The sequence below is a fragment of the Seriola aureovittata genome, chromosome 6 (assembly GCF_021018895.1).
Source record: "Seriola aureovittata isolate HTS-2021-v1 ecotype China chromosome 6, ASM2101889v1, whole genome shotgun sequence".
Taxonomy (NCBI): Eukaryota; Metazoa; Chordata; class Actinopteri; order Carangiformes; family Carangidae; genus Seriola; species Seriola aureovittata.
In genome coordinates, this window is record NC_079369.1 from 23,805,397 (window position 1) to 23,819,454 (window position 14,058).

General features: G+C 41.0%; 1 protein-coding gene across 1 annotated transcript in view; it reads left to right on the forward strand.

Moving 5' to 3' along the window:
• Nucleotides 1-1,164: 1,164 nt before the first annotated feature.
• The window catches only part of brinp3a.2 (bone morphogenetic protein/retinoic acid inducible neural-specific 3a, tandem duplicate 2), a 54,050-nt gene continuing 41,156 nt past the window's right edge, over nucleotides 1,165-14,058 (forward strand). Inside the window, exon 1 of the mRNA XM_056379157.1 lies at nucleotides 1,165-2,074. The gene's annotated coding sequence lies outside the window, so the exon portion shown is untranslated. The remainder of the gene's footprint in view (nucleotides 2,075-14,058) is intronic.

The window sequence follows — 14,058 nt, forward strand, 5'->3', positions numbered from 1 at the left end:
TGGACAGCTCCAGCACAGCACAGCACAGCATACTAAATGGACACTAAAATACATGGGGAACTGGGTTAATTAGCACCACACTGAGGCTGCTGTGCCTGTAGAATTCCAAGAGCTGATTGCTCTCACAGACTAATTTTTGCTGTTTCTAGGTAAATTTAGTTTATTTTCTTTTTAATTTCCAGCAGAATCATGAGTTAACAGACACCACCCACACTGTGTTGTATAAGATACAGCACCCTCAGTTTTTTTTTTATTTTTTATCAGCATTAATAACATTCATGAAACAAGAACTGCAAGAAATATTGCATTTTATTTTATAACTATCATTCATAACTATTCATAACTATTTTGAGTTCCCTTTTAGCCATGGTGGTTTTAATACCTGCCTACCCAGGTGAATGGCCACATCACTGAGGGATTCAATTTGTATTTCAGGTGAATTTCCTCACTCACTGTTTATTAATTATTCCTTGCAGAGCACTGAGAGCCAATAAAAGAGAACAGAATCTGCCTTCCTGGCCGATTCACATCCTACATCCTACATCCTACACGCTCTGGCGCTGGTTTTGATCAATACAATCTGAAATGAAATCAGGTGTCTGGGCATACAGTTTAAACAGTGGCTGATCCCTGTTGCTATAATGTGTGCTGTCATAGTCATTATGAAAACGCCAGCATCCATTCACTCACTCTGTGGCTATGGTCTCTGCTGCATGGAGATTTTTTTTTAGCAGAGCTGCCTTTTGCAGTGCCACTTAATGACTCATGGTTCATGCATAGGCATGCTCCACAAGACAAAACCAAAGAGGATTAGGCATTATGCTGATAGCAAACTAATGTGACACCTCAGACAGATAAGGACTTAAATGCTGACGTCCTCTCTGGAGGAGCTTTTTTTTTTTTGGAGTGGACCAGCCAAGCAGTCATGAGGAATATTCAATTACTTCCACCGCCCGTGTCTTTATAAATAACTGATTAAAAGAACCATATTAGAGCATAAAGTTAATGACAAGAGTGTCATTTCGCTTAGTGCACATCAGGGATTTTTTTTCATTTAAAATGAGAAGGAGAGAGAGAGAGACAGAGAGAGGGGCAGTTAACAAAAATGCTTGTTATCATGCTCTCCACGTCGCCTACCTTAGTCTACCCTCCTTTGGCAGCTATTACAGAGGGCTACTTGTGTCTTAAACATGTGACTAAGTGAGAGAGAGAGAGAGAGAGAGAGAGAGAGAGAGGTGGCACAGGGGAGAGCTGAGGAGCCCATGCCTGTTATCTGCAAGCTGGGCGCCTGCCTACAGTTTCTACAGGATCTGCCGGGCTCCTCCGTTCCTGCGCTCCTCCACACGGCGATGCGGAGTAGGCGGGTCAAGTAAGGAGAGAAAAAAAACAAAAAACAAACCAAAAAAAAAACAAAAAAAAAACGGCGCTGTAGGGTGGAATTCATAACGGGATATTTAACCATCTTCCGTGGAGCGGGTGCCCGCGTCCCGGTAGCCGCATTCCGTCGCATCTTGTCCGACGCTGGACCCCCACGCGCGCTGGCTCCTGGCTGAAACAAATGCGCAAACGCGTCTTTTTTTTTTTTTTTTTAATCTTCTAATCGACAGCCCCTTTGCGCTCCTTGAGTCTCTCTCCTCCTCCCTCCTCCTCTTCCTCCTCCTCTACTCGTCTCTCCTCTTGACTACATCTCCTGCTGGATGATTTCATTTTGTAAAGTCATTATCCCCAGAAAAGGTCAAAGCCTCTGCTTCTAGGAACGCTGAATTACACTGGGATAATAGAGATTTCACCCCCAGCGCGCCCCGGCTTGCTTTCTCAAAGTTTCTCACTGGTGTAGAACCGTGCGACGGATTTGTCCGGAGCAGCCTTCCTCACACAGCACTTTTACCTCTCTTTTCGGATTCCTGAGTATTTCTTTTTTTGGAGTGTTGTTTTTTCCCTCCGCGGAGTTACTGTTGAACCCTGACAAACTGTGACATGAGTTCCTCTACAATTTCGGCAATTGAGAGCCACCGAGATTCAGCAGGAGAATGGGAAATACTGAGTTAAACTTTATCTGCAGTTCCAAACCGCGGTGAGTTCTTCTAATTGTGCATTGACCCCCCCCCCCCCCCCCCACACACACACACACACACACTAATTTGGATGTTTGAATGTAGAGTAGATTTCCTAAAACATCCGAACAAACCTACCTGTGGATGTTTTTTTCTTGTACACTTGACCTGGATAGGACTGTAAAATCTGCTGTGCTGTGACATGTGTGAAATGTTACCTGGGGCTTGATCACAATCCCACACATACACATGCACATGCATATAAACACACACACACACACACACACACACACGCACAAAAACTATCTACAGCTGCTTTCAGGAAACCATACACAATATTGCTTTTCATGCCCTGTCAGTATATACACCAGCACAATCATACTCATCTCTTTTCCCCCTGCTTGCCTACTCCCCACCTTCCCTCCACCCCCTCCAACCCCCCTTACCCACACTGCCACCCTTTATCTGCCTTTCCAACAAACATCTCTAATCTATATTCCTTAGGGTGTATTGGAATTCTCGCCTGTAGAGGATCAGATCTCTGACATTGATGTGTGCACAGTATACACGGTCTGCCAAGCACCAGCGAGCCAGAAAACCCAGCTCGCTCTCTGCCTGGGTAAAAAAAAAAATAAATAAATAAAAAAGTCCCACTGATTTCATAATTATACATTTCACCCTTAAGCATCACCCTCAAAGAAGGCACATGAGTCAGGGCAGCCTGATGGGATCCTCAGCGGAGGCTCTGATAATGAGCCAAATGCCCTCGAAGAAAACAAATAACATTTTAAATGCAATCATACTGGCCCAAGGGCAGCACTGGCAAAGGTGCTATTTGTAGTATTTTAATTTTAACTTCATATTAAACCAGTGTCTTGGAGTAAAAAAAAGGCTCCAGTGGAAGGAAGGTAGTTTTGTAGCCAAGCTTTATGGTGGAGAAAACAGTGAATCACTGCTGTAATTCTCATTGCCACTTGCCAGTGTTATAGGAACAAGTGCCAAAGCCTCAGACTGTTTATAGGGCCACAACAGGGCCACTGTTCAGCAGCATCCTCATCTATCCTGGGAGACTGGTGAACCCAACCGTGTCCAGGCCTGAAAGGCACACTGTCTCCTCCCATGAACAGAGAGATTTCTCTCCTCATAGTGGTCACCTGCCCTGCAAAAAAAAAGAAAAGAAAAAAGATTAAAAGTTAACAGCTCGACAGATTTCAGATTCTACATTTTTCTCAGCGTTAGGATGTCCGGCACAGGCTTACGAGTCTAATTTTCCATGCGTGAGTGTTGGTGGCGGGACCAGCTGCCTCGTAATGGACGTATACTCGAGAGGAGACAAATTGAGCTTGAAAAACTCTTTTTACATGGCGACTGTGACTGAGCAGGGAGCCATCTATAGGCCTCTAAACTAATGCCAACAGGAAGAATTACAGGTCTGAGAGGGCTGCCTTGTGCTTAACAGTTCAGCGTTGAGTGGCTGATGGGACCGGATGAGGCATCGTTCGTAGGTGTGACGGCCGAGAAGAGAACGGGAGGCGACAAGGGAGGAAAAACGAAAGGATCCCTGCAAACCCTTCTCCTCCTCCTCCTCCTCCTCCTCCCACAGCCACTGTAAACACACCACGAGGGAATGAAAAAGAGTCTGTGGAGTAAATACAGTTTCAGTGCCATGCAAAATGGCTCTCCGTCACATAGTTTTGGGTAGATGGGTGGGGAGAATGCTAACAAGTGTTCGGCTTAATGAATGAGAATGAGGGCCCTCGCTGTGTGAAATGCCACTGCAGTATATTAGATCATGACTGCTATTTGCTTGGGAAGTGGGAGTTGGAGGAGTGAGGTAAAATAAAGTCTGAAGGAAGACGAGAAAGAAAAGAAAAGAGAGGGAAAGGAAGGAAGGGAGAAGAAGAAAAAGATTGACTGCAGTTTTTGGTGATATTTCAGGGTCAAGTTTTGCCAGGTTCTGCTCAATATCCACAGACACCATTATTTTATGATAATGAGCAAACCAGCGAGTTTGACTTCAATGTAAAATGATGGAGAAGAGCAGCTGGAGGGACAGTTGGGGGGGGTGAGAATAAAAGCAAAAATGGAGACAATCATAAAAAACGAGGAGAAAAAAAAGTCTCATTGAGGGATTTGTGACTATGGCGTTCAAACAGAATCTCTCAGATTAAGAGCGACTGGGGTATGAAACCGAAATCTCTCTCCCTCTCTCTGAGGCGACTGGTAATTGAATGTTGAGTGTGAGCATATTCGGTAAAAGCACACACGATGACGGACAGACACGAGGCTGTTCTTACAGCAGATTTGCATTCGGTCACAAATAGTAATGTACTAATTTTCACGTTTTTTTAAATTTTTTTTATTTTACGAAACGAGTGCAGACTTCTCCCTCAAACAGCCAGGCGCCCGACCATGTCTGAGCATGTCAACAATGACTAGCCATGCAAACTTACCTCAGATAACTTATCCCTACTTTTAACTTAATTGTTGTTGTTACAATTCGTAGTTAAAGCTAAATTCAAAAGGAACCTGAAGGCAGCAGTGGAGGTTTTAGCCTGCGATGTTAGGGTGGGCAGCTTGAAGAGTAGGTAGCCCAGAGGTTAGAGAAGCAGAATAGTAGCCCGAAGGTATATGTACAGGATAACAGTCATATGTAGAGTATATCAGTCATTTTGTTTAGTCATCTTCTCCTAAAACCTTCATTTTTTTTTTTTTTTTTTAAATAACTCAGCTCCATAAGTATTTTTAAGTGTTGACTATTAAGACTAAAGACTGAGATTTAATAATATGTCACGAACATGCACTTACATACAAATCCCAAAGGCATTTATTTAACACTAAATGGTGCTTATATGCTGCTTCACAGTATTTATTTACTAAATCCAGGAAATTTTGGAGAAGAAGGGGGTGGACAGTGGGTAACTTTGGAGGCGGGCTGTAAGCTGCCCATCCAATCAGAAGTTAGAAACAGCACTTGGTATTTTCTGTGCTGTTTTTCAATGTTTTTGTCTTAACTTATGATCAGGTGGCCGAGCCCACCCCTGCCCATAGCTCCCACCAGCCTGGACTGTAAGGTTGAACTATTGACGCCAGGCAAGTGAAAAACACTATTGCTATGTGACTTATAATAAAAAAACATGTGACTCCTTGTTCTCTCTCAGAATATGTTTAATTAATTTGTGTTTTCTACATTTTTAGGGACTTGATAAGAAAACGGGAGATATGGAAAACAAAAATAATTGATAAAAAAATTCCAAGGTTTCAGTATTTTTTTTTAAAAACATCAGTGTCCTTCACAACTCCTGAACTCTGCTCTTTTAGAAAATGTTCATTCATGAACTTGTGAATAGTATCTCAGATCAAGTTCACATGGCTTCATCTCATGAATAAGGTTTTACACAACCCAACTTAAGGCATTGTGCATTACCGCCAATTTTAAGTCAGCGGACAAAACCAATGTATATCCTCCAGAAAGTAAAAAAAGTTGACCTTTAGAAAGGATGACATAAAAAATATCAATTGAATATGCTGCATACTTTCCATATCCTCCAGCCTATCACTTCTATAGTGAAAGAAGGTAAAGTTTAAATTGAAAGAAAATAACATCTAATCTGTTCCATTTGGGGATTATTCAAAGAAGTCAAAGACACAAAGAAAAGAAAAGAAAAGAAAAAGCCAGCGAGAGGAGTGAGTAAGGAAACAGTCCATTTAATTTAAGAGCAACCTTTGTCCCTGTTTGTACAAGGCCACCAGCGGAGGAGGTCTATTTGTGTTTTACTGTGATTTATAGAAGCGCAACTCTCTGTATGTTTCTCGGCCACTTGGTGATGTGCAGCCATATAAAACGTGCAAGTGAGAAGTTTACAGTCTGGGAAGGAATCATTAAGGTGACTTCTCCCCTGTTTGCTTTCAGCTCGGGGTTTTTATGTAGCTTAAAATGATTTACGTCAGCCTTGCAGACGGACCCTGGCACACTTGCACATGCAGTTTTAAGTTGCTAGAACCCAAATGTGAACACACACACAAACACACACACATATAGACAGACAGTGATTGAGACCACCAGCAGAGTAACTGATTGAATCAGCCTGAATAATTATTCTTCTATTTCTGCTCCATCCACCAGGGACAATATCCACATTTACTGTATACAGTGTGACAACTACACACACACGCTTTCTGCTTGTAATAACATAACTATATTGTTAGTCAACACTCAAAAATCAAGGCTTGTTCTGAACCAATGGAAAAGCAACTATTTTGGATCATTTTTTCATCCTCGCATAATGATGTGAATTTTTGATGGCAGCGTGTGTGAGGTGACCGGGCTTTATTGGTATCCATAATGAATTGTCACTGTAATAAAAGAGCAGGGGTTTGCTGTGTTTGTTATCAGTTTATTGCTGCCTTCAGCCAAATTTTCATCTCGCTTTTGTGAGAAGGGGGGGGGGGGGGGGGGGGGGGTTGTTGGCGTGATCCGTTTTCGTGCTGGCCTAGAAGATGTCTGCTTTGGAGTTCCTCCGCCTTAATAAGCGACTGTCTTGTTTTGTAACAGTGGTAGAAAGATTAAATTGGATTTGTACAAAGACAAAGATTCTGATGTGACGTGTGTTCATGCTCCTTTAAATAGAACAATGCACTGTACCGCTGTCAAGTCCCACAGTGCATTTGTTGCAACAACACTGGCTGGTTTATTGGTTTATCTGCTATCTGGCTCCCCTGTTGATCAGCTGCTTTCATCTCATATGGAGAACACAGTACATTTGGACTTGTTTTGGATTTGTTTCTAACAGTTCCAAACTTACAGTAGCAAACAAATCTTTAAAGACATAACCCGCAACTATTGCCTATACCCTAATGTTCTGTTTGGGGTCCTGGAGACCCTATAAATAACTCAAAAAACATATTCAACGTAGTTTTATCAGATTGATATCTAATGACTTTTCCTAATTTTATTCATAATCTATATTGACATGGTGACATGTTTCTAGATCCTGCTGCAGAAAATGATGCAGTACTCCTGTTTGGGGTCTCAGAGAATCCAGCTGTAAAAAACGGTTAAACGCGATGGATTTTAATGTGTTTCTTTATCTGCGATTTGTGCATAAGACTTCAATCATGTTTGTTTCTGATGCGACCCATAGGAGTGTCTCCTGAAATAGCGCCCCTGCAGTGAGAGGCGTACCGGACCTTGGTTGTCATGGTTACAATAATGAAGACGCAGATTGTACCGTCAGTTGTGTACAGGACATTTGTCGCCATGGTTACAATAATAAACAGCTTGGTTAGGTTTAGGAGAAGATCGTGGCTTGGGTTAAAATAATCACGCCCTTAACATCTGATGATCTTTGTTGTCACGGTTACAATGATAAGAATGTGGTTAACTTTGTGAAACGGTCATGGATAAGAGAAACAACATAAACTGCTACATTCACATGGGAATCGATCATTGCCTGTTGACCATCCATCCACCCCAACATACTAATGTGGACTTTATCGCTCTATATACTACGTCACTGGAGTCCTGTCTGAATTACTACAGCCGCTACATGTCACCTAACAACAACATGTAACTATTGCTCATGACAATCTGCTGCATACATGACCTATGGGCTTTTTTTTTTCTTTTTACTGGAGGACAGTCTTAAAACTTTTGAAATGTCACTATTTGGATAATGCACATTTTGTTTCAATTTTTTGGACAACAAAGGGAATATATAGCTATTCATCCATAGCCCATATAGCATTTAAAACATGGCATGTTTTGTTATTTGCCACTTCATGGTCATTTCTGTATTCAAACAGGTGTGCCACTTCAGTAGTCAGGTAAGGTCAGATGAAAAAAAAAAAAAAAAAAACATCAAACAAACTTTTTGTGTTTATTTTTGCTGCTGGTATCATTACACATACAACAGTTGGGTCTGTGGGACCCTAAACCATGAGGAAGTAAAACCGACTTTAACAAAATACAAAGGTTAAGAAAGCTGAAGCCTGTGTTGTCTTCCTCTTCAGATAGGTCTAAATATACCTCCATATACTGGAGTCTGCAGGATTGTAGCAGGAGACCATGTAAATAACAAATGTAAATACATTTTTTTTTGTTGCTGTGTGACTCACTAAAACTCATTTACATACAAAGAGGATTATAAGTGATAAAGAATATTACAGCTACAGCTAAAATGCAAAGCATCGCACTTGAAGCCCAACTTTACAGTGATAAAAGCAGGAGTTATATAAAAAAATAAAACTGAGTTAATGTGCATAAAATTATGATTCATTGTGTCCACTTCTTTAATCTGAATTTGGACTTGCAGACCAGAGTGCTGGATGTTTTTCTTTTCTTTTTCTTTAAGAAATTTGTCTTGGTTTGGTGAGAGGGAGGGAAAGTTTTTGTTTGTGAACCTTCCATCGCTAAATCCACAACATCCACAACATCTCCAGGAGGCTCTAAAGTAAATTTAAGAATCCACAGAACAACACCTACACAGCAGTTTGTGCAGAAAAACACACCCTCGCACACCTACACTGCACACACACTTTCATTTGACCGGCCCCACAGTAACCTAGCGCTGCTTTTCATGTATTATCGCATCATTATCGTCTTTATGTCTGACGCTTATATATGCATGTTTGTTGATCTCTACATGCATGTAAGCGCTTACATACCGACATTTTTTGTCTTTGATGTGTTCTTCCCAGGACACCATGGGAGCTCATCCTTTGTATTTGTTTGTAAGACAGCCGGATGAGTGCAACTGGCAGTCATATTATAATTTCACAAAGGCTTGTGTTTTACCCCTGGCGCTGGTATGAGAGGTATTGTTGACAGTTGTAGGAGGGAAGATAACTGGGTTAATTAGGGCCAAAAACCTCATTAGTCAGCACGGAGGGGAAGATGTAAAGTTTATCAGTTCCTGTTTCCGTACTTTGAGGATGGTTTTGGGGTTGGCTCGCAGACAAGTTACAAAGTGGATCCTGTTGAAGAAATTCTAATGAAATGTTTTAATCAAATCCTCCCCCCTGCAAAGCGTGCGCCTCCCCTCCATCTCTTTTTTTTTTTTTTCTTCCATCGTTTTCCTTCAAATGTGTTCAAAGTCTGAGATATCACAAAAAGAGACTCATTTCAATTTGCATACATGCAGTGCCAGCAAAGAGGATCTGCTGTGGTGACTGTTCCAATTGCTGGTGCGGACACACACTGAAAGAAACCACACAAACATAAATCTACACACACACACACACACATATACACACAAAGCTCAGGTAGGTGACAGTTACAGCTCTGGCATCCTACAATAAGCCAGCAGATGTTTAGGGGCCGGATGCTCTGTTTTGTCCTCGTCTCCAATGAAAACTGCTGCTGAAATTCTCAAGAAAGATTAGTCTTGGAAGTTCCCACATCTCATCAAGCCTACTGTATCCTCCAAATGACAAGGGTGAGAGTCGAGATACAACATCGCCGTCAGTGGGTTTCCACCTCGGGAGGAAACATGCTATTCTGGTTGTTCCACAAAGTTAGAGGAAGCTCCAAAATTTTTTGTAAAGACAAAATGAGCCCATTCATCACAAATGTAGCAGATTGGTAGGAAGGGCCAATGAATGAACTTGTTTTTGATGCTCTCTTTAGGGAAAATCAATTGGGATATTAACTCAAAGTGGCAACACTAGCAATTTAGTTAGTTTAGCTCAAGAAGCCTGTGAATCAATCAAATAATTTCTAAACAAGTGCAGAGTAATGTCAAGAATATGAGAAATGGCTTCTGTAAAATTATCTCTTTTATTGAATGACGAATTTGAAAGCATCTTATTTTTTTCCCTCAGGCTGCTAATTTACGAGATTCCTCAACTGCAGTATCAGTTGAGGAGCAAACATTACATTTATAAATATATATATCTTTTTTTCATTCATTTAAATGCTTCCTTCTTTATCATTCAGCGCAAAAGCAGAAAAACAAAGAGAGCTGTCATTTCACACAGAGGATCCAAATAGCCAGAGGACATGCCCAGGCCCACACTGTGCACATCATACCTTAATGTAACTACCAGTAGTGCTTGTAATGAAAAATGCCTCAGACTCACTGTCTCATCATTTCATTTCCTTTTTTTTTAACATTATGCCTCAGGCAAGCCCATTTGAGATATGAGTAAATTATTGTTTGAATGGTGGACTCCCAACATGGATTCCATTTGTTTCTTTTCGGCCAGATGTTATGTTTTAAGGACAGCTTTGACTCCCTGAAAAAACATTGTGGGGAGAGCTGTGTGTCTTGTTTGTAATTAAGACAAGGTGCTTAATAGTTTCAAACACAACGCCAGCAAACATAAGTACGCTATAATTTAGTCAAACTTCATTCAAATGATTAAATGGATGTATTTATATTTGATTCCGAACAATTTAAAGTAACAAAAGCTCTAAATAATTAAGTATTAGGGGCTTAAATGAGCTATTTGTAAGTTTTGCTATTGCTACATAGCTAGTGTTAGCGTTACCAGCTGTTTACTTGGCAGTCTTACAGGAGCTTCAGCCTATGTTGCATTTACAATACAAGAGCTTATGATATGTCCTCTGAGAAGCGCTGTGTGCTACATTGACTCGGTATCGGAAAATGACGAGACAGTCTGACCAGGGCAGGGCTAGCTGTTTAGCATGCTAACTTCAATACAAGAAAAGAAGTGATAGAAATAGAAGCTAAACAATAGAGTCACTTCCTCTGGAGACAGCTGTTGGTGAGTAAAGGAATGAAGTTTGTTCGGAACGTTTCTTTTAGACAGCTGTTAATGCTAACATTAGCTATGCAGTATGTAGCAGTAACAAAACTTACCAATATCTCCTTTAATGTAGCAGAGTGGAAAGTAAGAGTGTGGAGTCTGAGTCTGTGGAACCTATCAGACATCTTTACCAGAGTTTGTTTGTCACAGACACAATCTTTCCTTACTTTTCTTACCTGAACCACGCTATCGCTCCATGCACAGATGTGATAGAGAGATTTGTGAAACACTGGTCTTGAATATCGAAAGATATTGGTATTGAGTGTAATCCATGGTTTTGCAGAATCATCCAACATCAAAATTCTAGTCCAGTGGTTCTCAACCTTTTCCAACTCATGGCCCCCTTGAAAATCTCGAAAAGGTGGCTGCCTACATCCAACCTCATAACAATACAGAGGACAAATGATGCCTTCTCAGACCACTTATTATTTTAATGATAACAATTTAATATTCAGGATTGACTGAAAGTAGGGGAAGCTCAATTTTTCTTTTTTTGTTTGATGGGGAGAGATGACTCTTGACTGTGACTGTGACTTGTCTCTTGACTCTTTCCTTTCTTCCTCTTGTTTTGATACTCCAGTTTTTGCCCTGGTTGTAATCTTTGAATGCGGAATCAGACTGAGATAGAAAAAAAATGTATACGATGTGGTCCGGCTGGCGAAAACTTAAAAGTTGCTATTATTGGCTTATCACAGTGATAGGTCTTATTAATATGAGAAAAAAAAAATGACAGGGGTATTTAATGTCTGATGATACCATTTTAAAAGATTGAAAAACATTATTTAAATTTAGATTTTTTTTTTATAATTACATCTTTTACACTTGCTCACTTGCAATACCCCAGCAGTTGGCCCAGGCCCACAGCTTGGGAACCACTGTTCTAGATAATCTAGTGAAATGGCTACCTGAATGTCTTCTACCTTGATCTTTGCCAATAAAAAAAAAGGTAGATGAAAAATAAAGATGTGAGAGTAGAGGCTGCTACACTTAGAACCTAACAAATCCAGGTGTTTTTACCAACTGAGAATCACATCCAAAATGAAATTAACAACCCCTTTGACTCTCCTGTTTCAAAATCACTTCTATTTTATTTTTTTATTTTGGTGAATCTACAGTAAGTTCAGTTAAAAAATGAACAGCATGAGAAAAACCAGCAGGTATATGAAGCACTCTGCTCAGCCATTGATTTGCTGGGCCTTTTGGTCAAGTAATGACAAGATATTAAACCTTGCATACGATGGGAGTCATCACAGGCGACTATTTCATATTCAGCGGTGCTTATTGAATACAGCCTGTCATTATGACAGCCAGTGGGCGTAAAAATGTTGTAGATTTTGATCCACTGTTGGCTGTGCTTCACTAGAATGGCCATTTGTTTAACACCCCCCTTTCTCCATCGAACTGGCAGAACAAAAAAAGACAAAAAAAAAAAAAAAGACAGACTTCCAAATGGATATTTTCTTCCCTGCAGAAATAAACAGGACCTTGTCATAGGTGTCATTTCAGAGATAAATTGCAAACCCTGTGATTTCTCTCTACTCATAGAAACGATGTATGTTTCCGGCACGAATGTTTCCCGAAACATGAAAAAAAAATTGTGCGTCATATGATGAGGCTGAAGTGATTGTGCATCGGGGGCACAATGCTGACTGTCAATTCCACCAGAGAGCTCTTTCAAAACCTTGAGGGCCCCATACCAGATTGTTTCACAGGCAAGGAAAAATACTTATGGAAGCTCATAATGTTTTTAATTTAACTTAAAATCATGATTACCTTGGTGCTCTGAGAATATGTCTGCCAATGTTTTCATAATCTGGAATGAGATTCCAGAGACCAACACTCACTTGGTAGCTAAACATCAAAATGAATAATAGGTAACGGGCTGTAGCTGCTGTGTGATGATGACACATCTGTCCTTTCACTGATATTATTCTTGGCATTTGCCTGTTCAGGAAACGAAACTCTGCAATATATTCATGTGTGGGAAAATCTAACACACCCCCCCCCCCCCCCCCCCCCCCCCCCCCTCCATCATTTGCACTCTCCTCACAATTCCATTGAGAGGACCTCACAGGAACAAACACAGCTTTCATTTTATACATAGGTTCCAAACAGCCGCAGGTTATCGCTGGCCCACGTTGTGCAAAATCATATTTGAGTGGATCCACTGGAGCCCCGGTGCTTGCCTACTGCTTCAATTGAAAATTCCTTCCTGTTGTATCACCCAACATTTGATTTGGTTGTTTCTAGATTATGCGAGGGCTCCCTGCCTCAAGGAGGAGCATTTTTTTTATTTTTTTTTTTATCATTGTTTTATTAAAAGCTGTGTTTGCATAAGGTTGGAAATGTGACATAACGCCCTTGTAAAGTGAATGGCACGTATCTGATATCACCCAGGCAGCTGATAACAAAGGCTTAGTGGATGGCTTTGTTTAGGTGATAATGTGATTATAAGGCTGGCGCAGACCTGTCTGAAAACAATGAATGTTTGCAGACAGGACTGTCACAGCAAAGTGTGGTTAAAAAACATAGAGGATGAGAGTCAAAAGTGGGTTTTAGAGGTATTTGAGAATGCAGAGGAGGGAGAGAGTGGGTTGTTTGAGGAAGGAGAGACAAAAGAGAAAGAAAAGAAAAAGACAACGGAGTGTGAGAGGAAGGCAAAAGGAGCAAGGGAGCAAGTGAGCAACGGGGAACAGAGAGAGAAGCCAGTGTTCTCCTGCATCAGCTTTTTGGATAGCTGCCTGTTGGATGATAGGATTAAAGAGTCTTTTAATTTGACCTCTGTGCTCTATTTTGATATTAACATGCCACACACTCCCCTCTGAGCAAGGTCACTCTATACACTACCTGCGCCATGTAAAGCAAAGCTCCCAGGTTTCACCTATAATATTTAGTCAGTGTCGGCTCAGGGTTAGTCTTGGATCCAGCAACAAAACATACACTTGTAGCTGGTCTGGGGCCAGTTTTACTGCAGCATAGACACATTATCATGCAGTGTTTTATCATATAGAAACCTATTCTCAAACTATATGATTGTAAGCCAAAACCCAGCCACGACTCAGGAGTCAGATTTTTGTCGAAACACACACAAAGTGGGACTCTTGTTTGGCCCCGCCGCCGCCGAAGGAATAGAGAGCGAGGAAGAAAAGTGAAGCAGCTCGAGCTCGAACAGAGAGCATGGCAGAAGATAACAGCAACGCCGGGAAGACAGAGGTCTCTCTGTCTCAGTGCGAAT